The sequence below is a fragment of the Mesocricetus auratus genome, unplaced genomic scaffold, assembly GCF_017639785.1.
Source record: "Mesocricetus auratus isolate SY011 unplaced genomic scaffold, BCM_Maur_2.0 Super-Scaffold_100003, whole genome shotgun sequence".
Taxonomy (NCBI): Eukaryota; Metazoa; Chordata; class Mammalia; order Rodentia; family Cricetidae; genus Mesocricetus; species Mesocricetus auratus.
In genome coordinates, this window is record NW_024429188.1 from 14,824,505 (window position 1) to 14,833,639 (window position 9,135).

Here is a 9,135-nt window from a genome sequence, read left to right on the forward strand (position 1 = left end):
CATCATATAGAACTGGATCACTGAATGTCCATGGCTGGTTTAGAACCATCATTCCTCAGGGCTTGGAACATTAGCATCTAATATCTGAACTGCTCTATGCTATAGGCTACAGTATTATCCCTGTTTTGAAGATAATCTGAGTTTCAGAGAGATGAAATTATTTTATTTTCCCAGTGTGATGAAGCCCACACTTTATACATTTACTGCCGATTCTATTGTTTATTAGAATTCTCCTTATCTGAATGATCTCCTAGTTCCAAGATGAAACTGATGGTTCTTTGTAGGTAGGTGATGCAGTAAAGGATAAAGAGCACAAATGACAGAGTCTAGGTTCATTAAGATCTCAGTCTCTTGCTGGCTGTGTGATCTCGGGCATATATAATGCTACTGAACCTTTTCATGGCTTTTTAAAAAAATTCATGTACTAAAGGTTTGGTTTTTAGCCCATGGAACTCTAGGGAGATGGTAGAACTTTTAAGAGGTGAGGTCTAGTAGTGGGAAGTTAGGTCACTGGTATATGCATTCTTTCATTTTGTTTCTTCATTCTCCCTCTCTCTCTCCCTCCCCTTCCTTCCTTCTCTTTTTTCCCTTCCTTCCTTCCTTCCTTCCTTCCTTCCTTCCTTCCTTCCTTCCTTCCTTCCTTCCTTCCTTCCTTCCTTTTTCAAGAAACAATCTCACTCTGTAACTCTTGCTAGCCTGGAACTCACTATGTAGACTAGTTTGACCTTGAATTCAGAGATTGGCCTGCCTCTGCCTGGAATTAACAACATGGCTGGTATTCTCTTCACGTCTTATTAAATGAGCAATCTTTTCTGCCATATGCTTCTACCATGGGTACTGCCCAAAAGTCATGAGGCCAAGTGACCATGTAGACTGAAATCTCTGTAACTGTTACACAGACCTTTCCTCCTTTAAATCGATTATTTCAGGAATTTGTTATAGTAATGGAAAGATAACAGACACAAACTGGAGCTCAGTCAGCCCCAGGAGTTATGGGAACCAGCAGAGTGCCCACCTTAGGATCAGGCTGCCCTAAATGTCATGGAATTAGCATATTTCTCCACCAGTTTCCCCTTATCTGGTTCCTGTGATTGGGGGGGGGGCACTTCCACCTGTCCTGAACAGGAGAAGACACTGTGGCTCTAAAGGGTCTCAGTCACAGAATAGCAATAGTCAACGCTGTCACGGCCTACAGTATTGGTATCCATGGGGTCCTGCTCCTGATCTCTAGGCTTAACCACAGAGAAGTTGTCTCATATGTGTTTTTTTATTTCATTTAGACAAATGGCTTCATTCCGTAATACTCTTCTACATCGTCTTTTCTATTTAATAGCATGTCTCAGAAAGACTCCAATGGAGTCATTTAAAAAAAATCTCTTCTTGGCTGTCCTTATTACAAAACGTTTAGGCCAGAAGAGAAAATGACCTTCAGGGGCTTGGCTGAAAGAACACAAGCCCCGTGTTTAGCTTATAGATTTCAAAGGCCACTGTTGTTGAGACTGTACTTTGCTTCGAGTCATTTCAGGATGGTGATTTTCCTGTTAAAAACAAACAGGAGTTTGCTTGGTGATAAATTCAGGCAGTGTGTGGGCTGATTAGATAATGGAGTAGGCAATCAATGCATTAACCTCCCAGGATGACTACTGCAGCAGAAGGAAGCAGACTCTTAGGCGAGGCGGCTGCTCCCAGCATGGGGATCTGAGTTGTGGATTCAGTCCACGAGCCCACCAGTCAACAGCGTTACTTTTGATGCCTCTTTAATGTCTTCTAGGTTCCTAGTTTCTTTTTCTTCTCTCTACACCCATTCAAGAACCCCATACTGGCCTTGAAATCCCTATGTATCTTCTTGAACTACTGAGCTCATACCTTCACCTTCCAATAGCTGGAATCATAAGCATTTACCACCTTGCTCAGCTAGGTAAGAATGCATCACACATACTCCTCCATCTTTAACCATTCCCTGGACTGTTCAGTGAGGGTGGCAATGGCTGTTGAGACCAGGCTGTGCCCTGCTCTAAGTTACTCCATAATGTGTAAAACAGTGGGTTTTCAGACTGTACCTTGCCTTGGGAGACTCCATTTTACAAGCAGCCTTTGACTCCATTTGAGAATGGAGAATGATTCTGAACCTTGAGTGACACAAAAAGCATCTTTCCCATACTAACCACAAGGCACAGGCTGATAAATAACTTATTCCTAAAAGTAGAAAAAGTGCTGTTGTAATGACTTTATCAAGTATACTGGAACTATAGGAAGGTATGGGCACATTCCAATCACAACAGGATAAGAAGGCCCAAGAACTTATTTGACACACAAGACTGAAGAAAGGTTGCAACACTCTCACCTGACACCATAAAGAGGAAGACACCTAACACTGATGGTAGTGGTCCTATAGACGTGTCACAACTGGTGTGTGTGTGTGTGTGTGTTGTAAAATTAAGATTAGAATAAAATGGCCAGAATCAAGGAAAAAAGAACTTGGGTGATTGTTGTCAACACAATCACCATACCTTGTAAATGTACTGTTATTCAGTAAGTTCTGACATTGTGGAAAGACAATCTTGTTCATTTATGTTTCTAACACAGCATGCTCATGGCTGTATTATTTGCATATTACATTCCTTCTCAACGAGTTTTCAATAAAAAATACATTCAGGTCTATGTAAGCCAGGCAAGCACTTGAGTCACAGGTGTCTGTTCTAGATAACAGGGAATAGTGGACACTGCAGGTAAGAGAAGAAGTTACACACACTCTACCTTGCCTCCTTTTCAACACAGCCACATATAGTGAAGGTGTCTATGTATCGCTTGCAGCCCTTCTGCATGAGTTGACAGCCTATATATTTGAGTTATGCCTTCATAACTCATAAGCCTGTGTACAATTGTCCTCCTTTCTCTTCCCTTCCCTCAGTCCCAGAAATACCAGAACTAGATGATGTGAAGATCAGGCTGATGACCACCATCAGACTGTGAATGAAGATGAAAGAAAACCTCACATTATTCCCACAAAGCAGCATTGGTGCACATGACTGCTGCATGAAAGGATCGTGGGAATGGGGGAGGTGAATTTGAAGAGGTCACAAGGTCACTAAAAGGCCACAGCAGGGCCAGCTGTTCTAAGCTATTGGCTTTCCATTCTTTCTTTTCTAACTTCTTTCGGAAATAGAGTTCTTTACCTCAGGGATGGGGTGTGTAGGAGTGGGGATGGGTCTGTGGTCTTTTATTCTCTAGCAGTTAATAGCAAACAAATGACAGGTATTCATGATGTGATTTAAGAGTCAAGTGGTTAGGCATAGGGTGTAGCACAGTTGGTAGAGGACCTGTCTAGCAAGCATGAAGCTCTGGAGTCTGGCTCAATCTTCAGCATCTGTAATCCCAGTACATGGGAGGCAGAGGTAGGAGGATCAGAAGTTCCAAGTCATTCTTAGTAACATAGTGAGTGAGTTCCAGATCAACGTGGGCTGCGTAGATACTTGCTCTTTTCATTTTCCCACAAGTTAGTAGACTGCCTGGTGCTATGATGGACTGAGCGAGATAAGGAGACCCGCTCTGAGGAGAAAGCATGGTCCTGCCCAGTGCTATGAAGGTCTGAGGGTAACAAGGAGACACACACTCAGGTCAGGGTAGTCCATCCCAGGCTCCAAGGAGAAAACACAGTCCCCCTTGCGGCACCAGGAAGTTGGGCACTATTATGGTTGTTCAATGCATGATATGGTATGGTATGGTATGGGAAAGAGTCAAAACGGTTCATGTCCTGTGGACAGAGGCATATCTGAATAGGTGAAAACGGTGAGGAGCAAACTAAGGTGGATGGTTGGAATGCTACCCAGGGCCGTGGTGATGTCTGGGCCTATGTCTGGGTTCATGGCCCTGTTGCAGCCGCAGTATGTGTTGATGTCTGTGGAGATTGCACTGAAAGCTGAGAGGATAGGCTGTACAGAGTTGGCCTTGCTCCTCACTGGCTGCAACACTAGGGAAGTTGAAGCACTTGGGAGAGCAGGTCCCACATCTCACATGGACAGCACAATAGAGCTGACCCTGTGTGCAGGTTGGGGAGATTTGGGTGGTTATGTGTGAGATGGCCCTGAGGGCCTGAGAATGGGAGAGCTGGTCCCACCACCTCATGTGGTGGCATGGGTAAGGGAAAGATGCCCTCCCCCCTCATTGTTTCTGCCACACTCCATACTCCAGGCTAGTTGTTCCATTAGCTTCTGGGTGATTCCGTTTCTGCCTCCCAACTCACTATAGAGTGGGATTACACATTATACATCAGCTTTTTGCGTGGATTCCTGGCGTGGATGGAGCTTGGGTTCCTGTTTGCATGGAGCTAATGCTTTTCCCTGGTGAGCTATTTAATTTGGTTTCTAAAGTATGTTTTATCTTTTGACACATCATATTTGTTAAGTATTTAAGGGGTATCGTATGATAGTTTAGTATATGTGTAAGTATGTACTGACTGATTTGGGATAATTGAATTTCATTGTTCTCAAATATTCATCATTTATATGGGTTTGAAACGTTTATACTTTTCTAGCTATTTTGAACTACATCATAAACTTATAGACTGTAGTTAACCTATTGTGTTATAGAACACTAGAACTAATTTCTCTTGTGTTCTGGTACCCATTATCTAGCCTCTCCAAGTGACATTTGGGTACGGTAGAGGTGTGTGTGTGTGTGTGTGTGTGTGTGAATAATTTATGTGGGTCTTTTCATAAAGGGTGCATTCGTTAACTTTTCTCATCACTGGGACCAAAATACCTGACATAAACAATTTAAAGGAGGAAAGGATTATTTTTGGCTCATGGCTTCAAAGGGTTACAGTCCATGGTGGCAGGAAACTGTACCAGAGCCTGGCAAGGTGGTCAGCACAGGAAGCTGAGAGCTTGAACTGGAGTCAGAAAGTAAGTATACCCTTCAAGTTCACCCCCACTGAGCTACCTCCACCAGGTTGGCCCCAGGTTCCATATGTACCAAAACCCACCAAAAGAGCACCACCAACTAGGGACCAGAGCTTCAAACTTATGAGCCTATGGGGGACATTTTACATTGAAACCAAACCAGAAAGTTTTTTGTAGAAGTAATATAAGAAAGCAAGAGTGGGTAGGGAGCTATTGAAAAAGTCCTGATTTGAAACATAGTAGCATTTGAATAGTATGAATGTTTGAATGAGAACTGCCCCCATGGGCTCATGCTTGAATACTTGGTCCTCGGTTGGTAGAACTGTTTGGGAAGGATTAGAAAGTGGGGCCTTGTTGGAGGATGTATGTCCCTGGGGGTAGGCTTTAAGGTTTGAAGAACTCACATCAAGCCCGGTTTTGTTCTCTGCCTGCAGTTTGTGGATCAGATATGAGGTCTCAGCTATTTACACAGCACCATGCCTGCCCACCTGCCGCCTAACTCCCCACCATGATGACCATGGCCTAGCAATGTGAAACTGTAAGCAAGCTCCCAATTAGATGCTTCCTTTTATAAAATTTCTTGATCACGGTGTCTCCTCACAGTGCTAGAACAGTAACTAGGGCAGACGGGGAGGCAGGGGTTTGATGTGAGATGTTGGCAGAGCCAGCAAAATTTCTGACTAATTGCTTGCAAGACTAAATGGGTTTCGTGTCTGGAACGCCTAGAAAGATGGAGTTGTCATTTCTGCTCCATCTCTCACATCTATCTTCTGTCCTGTTTCACTGTCACTTTCACAGTTTAGGTCCCATTGACTGTCATCCCTGTTGTTGCCTTCACACGGATCGTTGTGGAAATTGGGTTTGTTCAGTTCAGGCCTTTGTATAGATTTGACAGTTGCTCACAGAGTCCAAAGTGTAACACAGAAAACCCGCTCAGTTCAAATACAACTTGTCTCCTCTAAAATTCAGTTGGAAATTAATCCTTAATATGAGATATCAAGAGATATTGGAACCTTAAAGAGGCAGTTAGGACTCTGAATGAACTAGACTGTGTAAGTCCACTTTAAACCCAGTTTGGCTGGGTCTCATGTACATTCACTGTATTTCACCATGTGGTTCCATCACTGCCTCAGGGCTCTGTCAGCAAGGGTATCACCCAATTCCTAGTTCCAGGCAAACACTAACTCTATCTCACTGGATTTGCCCATTTTGCCCATTTTGTATCAATGGGATCATTCTCATTCTCTCTCTCTGTCTCTCTGTCTCTCTGTCTCTCTCTGTCTCTGTCTCTCTCTCTCTCTCTGTGTATGTGTGTGTGTGTGTGTTTTATCTTGCTTCTTTTATTGATATAACAGTTTTGAGGTTTCTGTTCCAGACACTTATCTTCCCAGTACTGGGTCTTCTTAGGTTCCCAAATGGCTCTCTTTCCTTTTAGTCTTTGTAGCCATTCTAAATTGTTTATAATACTCACATGAAATCAACCCCCACAAATAGACTCATAGTTGATGAGTTTCTGCCTTGACCTCAGCTTTCTCTTTCAGTTTTTTAGCAAATGCCCATCCAATCACTCAGAGACTCAGTCCTCCAAACCAGAAAGCTGAGGCTCACTCAAATCTTTTCATCCATCTGCAGATAGAAAGTGTAGCAGAGAGGCAAGAGCTCAGAGAGACTCAAAACCTACATCCATCTTCACTCCTGATGTGGCCTCATTTGCAGGCTTTGGGCAACTTTCTCTGATTTCATTTCTCTACTTGGGCAGTAAAGAAGATGTGCTAGGATCGAATCCTGTAGTGTACATGAAGTGCTCAGCACACAGCATCACCAAACAATCCCATTTCCATCTTAGTTTCCTGTTTCACCTTTCTGATAGATTACCACAAATGCAATGGCTTGAGCGACACACCTATATCCTCCTACACTTCCTGAGGGCAGAAGTCGGCATTGAGTCTCATAGGGTAAAATCAAGTCATATAAAGAGTTTCATTTCTTCTAGAAGCTCTTGAAGGGGAATCCATTTTCTTGACGTCTAATTTCCGGAGGCTGCAGGCGACTGTCCTTCCCTCTTCCCAGTCAGGTCTTATACTTCTGCTCCTAACGATCATTGTTTTTCACTCCAACCCACCAGCCTTCCTAATTATAAAGATCTTTGTGATGACACGGCACATGTGGAAAATACAGGACCATCCCTCCCTTCATGAGAGCTTTCATTTCACCATTTCTGCCAAATCTCCACTGCCATGTAAAGGAATTGGACAAATGTCTCAAACGAGGAAGTACTACCACACCATCTCCGAGATCTGTGTCAGTGTCCCTAATACCTGGCCTTTTCCCTTCAGTGATTAAGGCTAATCCTCTCCAGCTCTATCTACTTGCCACTCTGTTCCCTTATTATCTCCTGCTCATTCTCTAATATGATTATTGCTATTGCTTTTTGAGACAGAATCTCTCTACATACCCCTGGCTATCCTGGAACTCACTATGTAGACCACTTGAAGTGCTGAGATTTAAGCATGCACCACCACTCCCAGCTCTCCTGCTCCTTCTGGACAACAGAATTTCAAAAGTTTTCACCAGAGCACCCCCAAGTGATATCTAGCACCTTGGTCCTTCCCCCACTTGCAGCTAAAGTCCCAAAGGCCATCTTTACGCAGAGACTTTGGCTGTGTTCCAGACCATAAACATCTGTCTAATCTCAGGACTGAAAACAGATCTGGGTGCAAAAGATGGGCGCAGGAGGATCAGAAGTTTAAGGTCATCCACGGATCCACAGCAAATTTGATGTCAGAATGGGCTACAGGAAACCCAGACACAAGACCCCCCCAAATTAAATATAAAACTAAAAAATTCTACCAGGCTGTGCTTGTGTTAGTTTTATGTCAACACAAGTTTTAGTCACTAGAAAGGAGGGCGCCTCAATTGAGAAAATGCCCCCATAAGACCAGGCTGCAAGAATGTCCATAAGGCATGTTCTCTTTCTCTCTCTCCCTCCCTCCCTCCCCCTTCCTTTTTGTTATTTTGAGACATGGTTTCTTGTTGTTTTGGAGGCTGTCCTGGAACTCACTCGGTAGACCAGGCTGGTCTTGAACTCACAGAGATCTGCCTGCCTCTGCCTCCCTAGTGCTGGGATTAAAGGTGTGTGTCACCACAGACTGGCTGTAGGGCATTTTCTCAGTTAGTGGTTGATGGGGGGAGGGCCTAGCCCATTGAGGGTGGTGCCACTTCTGGGCTGGTGGTCCTGGATTCTGTAAGAAAACAGGCTGAGCAAGCCATGAGGAACAAGTCAGTAAGCAGCATTGCTCCATTCCTCTGCATCAGCTTCTACCCCCAGGTCCCAAATTCCTATTCTGATTCCCGTCAGTGATGAATTAAACAAGCTAAATAGACCCTTTCCTCCCCAACTTGCTTTTGGTCATGCTGTTTCATCATAGCAGTAATTGATGTGAAGTTCCCAACTCTCTACTGCCTGGCCATACATTTGCCTATCTGAAAGGTATGGAATGTTATTCTATTTTAATTGCCATGGTTCTGATTAGTAGTGAGGTAGTTCATAATGGGCTTGTAAATACTCTACATGCTTCCATATTGCTATAAGATTTATTGGTTAAGGTTTCATATAGATAGCTTGTTTCACACTTATTATGTAGTGGACAATAGCTCTGAACTCCTGATCCTCCTGCCTTTACCTCCCAAGTGCTGGGGTTACAGGTGCACACTACCACACCTTGTTTATACCGTGTTGGGGATAGGACCCAGGGTTTCACGCATGCTGGGCAATCTCACAACTGAGTTACATATCTGACCCTGTGGTATGATATGCAATATGTATTAATATCTGCACCTGGTTTTCAAATTAAATCATGAAACTTTGGTAGAAAACGGCTCTAGGAGAATATTAATTCTAATGCTTGGTCTTTGATCTTCGTGGAATGGAGTTCTTAAATCCCTTGGAATTTCCTGCATAAGATCATCTGTTGATCTAATGAAACAACTCTTGGTAGGCTCCAGGATGGTCTCTCAGCTTGGGAGCTTGCTGCTAGTAGAAACAAGCATGCAACTAACCCTGTCAGCATCAAAATGGAATCCCTTATGTCAACCTCTGTAAAGCAACTGTTTCTTCAACTTTGCCACCACTTTGGTTATTAGTCATTGTGGTAGAGGATATTGTTTCAAAATGTCTGCCTTGACCCTCCACTTTTCACCTAAATCTTCCTCTTGTCCCAACACCTCTGAATAT